Raw genomic sequence first — 2,125 nt, forward strand, 5'->3', positions numbered from 1 at the left:
CCAAATAGTTTAATTTTTACGATAATTCCGGACAATAAATTTGTCCCTTAAATAGGTTAAAAATAAAACAGAGATCTAGCCTTTTTCTTCGTATTTCTAACGATTAGGTTATATATTCATCCTACAGCATGAATAAATTAATTCATGTAGTAATATGACAATATGAATATATCATAAAATATACTTAGTATTACTAGGTAGTTCGTAATAACTAATTACTATAGGCTGAGACTGTTTAGTGTTCTGAATCGTTTAGAACTGAATCAGTTACTAATGATTTTTCATTGACTTAAAATTTATCACATTCAATAACAATAATGGCGGATTTAAATATTAATTTATTGAAGAAAGAAAAATCTTTATAACATATATTATTTGCAATTGTTTAACAATATTTAGGATAAGTATACATATTATTATAGTGTTTAATATAGACAAATTTTAATTTATTTTAAATTTTAATATATAAAAAACATATATCATTAAAATACATTTTTTTTTATATTGAAACTTCATAATAAAAGTGCATATTACAAAATAAAATCAACTCTTCATCGGTGTATAATTTAAATATAATTCCAATGTACACTGCATAAGTACACTATATGCAGCTGACTTGACAATTCTTCTAAAATAAAAATAATAATAGTTTGATTTAATTAAATTTTATTATTATTTTTTTAATACATCTATTATAATACAGATTATTTCTTAATAGTTTAAGCGCATTTATTTTATATACTCTATTCTAAAAGAGAATACAACAGTTCTTCGCACTTTTTTTTCCCTTCCACCGGACATTACCTAAGACGTTGTGTTTGAAATGCGCACCGCCGGAAGGAAATCGGTAGCTGCCTAGCGAAGGTATTTTATTTTTGGAACAGAGTGTAGGTTCTTTAATATTACTTATTTGATTTTAAGCATTGTGACCAGTTTCAATAATTATTACATTCATATAGGTATTATGAATATTTTTAATATTGTTGTTTAGATTTAACCATACCTACCTGTATATGGACATTTTAGTCTGAAAAAAAGTATTATGATATTTAGCATGTCTGTATAGAGTTTTAAAGTATATTATATTAATAATGTTATTATGTAGGTAATTTTATTCTATCGAAAAATGTGATTTAATTATTATTTTATTAGAATAACAGTCAGTGTGTGAATCTAAAATATTTCAATTGAGGTTATATGCACGTGAAATAATAAAAATTAAATGTAACTTATAAAAAAATGTAAAAAACAAGAAAAATACTCAGTTTTAATACAATAAAAAAATCCTTACTGTTAGCGCTTGATGATGATTGACCACTATCTAAGTAAATTAACAAATGGAAATAAATGTATTAGTGTCAGAATTGATGTGTTATACATGTGAAATAATAAGAATTAAATTTAACTTATAAAAAAATGTAAAAAACAAGAAAAATACTCAGTTTTAATACAATAAAAAAATCCTTACTGTTAGCGCTTGATGATGATTGACCAACTTCTAAGTAAATTAACAAATGGAAATAAATGTATTAGTGTTCAGATTTGAAAAGATCAACATACTTAACGTCACACCGTCGTTCAAAACCGCACAATTTTATACCCTAATTCCGCATATTTTTCCCAAATCAAACCGTTCAATACCGCACACATTAATATATAATATATTAATAAGAAGGTATACATCTATCTAAAATAACATTATCGTTCAGTATCGGGTACCAGTCATATTTAATCAAGATCACAAAATCATAAAAATAAAACTTTCGGATTATAAAAAAATCAGTTATATTCAATATTAAAAAAAAAATTTCAATGATAAAAATTCACAATCTGGATTATGGTTAAAATTTTTTTTGTTATTCAACGGTGTAAAATCGCGATTATAAACGGTTGGTGTGCAGTTATGACAACTGCCAGGTACCGAAGTGTAAATTAAAATAACTTACCTGCAGTAAAGCCTAATAAATCTTTACTATCTAAGTAAATTAATAAATGGAAATAAATATATTAGTGTTTAAACTTGAAGAGAACAACATACTTAACTATTTAGAGAATATCACACTGGCTTACTAACGTTTAAGTGTACAAAATACCAAATTTGTATTAAGCAGAACATATTTTGTAT

The 2,125-nt window shown here is 24.6% G+C and overlaps 1 long non-coding RNA gene across 1 annotated transcript; it reads right to left on the reverse strand.

Moving 5' to 3' along the window:
* Positions 1-439: 439 nt before the first annotated feature.
* Positions 440-1,500, reverse strand: LOC132928365 (uncharacterized). Its single transcript, XR_009662019.1, has 4 exons — positions 1,469-1,500; positions 1,292-1,321; positions 1,008-1,027; positions 440-628 (listed from the first exon to the last, which is right to left on the reverse strand). It is a non-coding gene; the product is annotated as an uncharacterized LOC132928365 (long non-coding RNA).
* Between the last annotated feature and the right edge of the window lie 625 nt (positions 1,501-2,125).

This window comes from Rhopalosiphum padi, chromosome 4 (genome assembly GCF_020882245.1).
Source record: "Rhopalosiphum padi isolate XX-2018 chromosome 4, ASM2088224v1, whole genome shotgun sequence".
Lineage (NCBI taxonomy): Eukaryota > Metazoa > Arthropoda > Insecta > Hemiptera > Aphididae > Rhopalosiphum > Rhopalosiphum padi.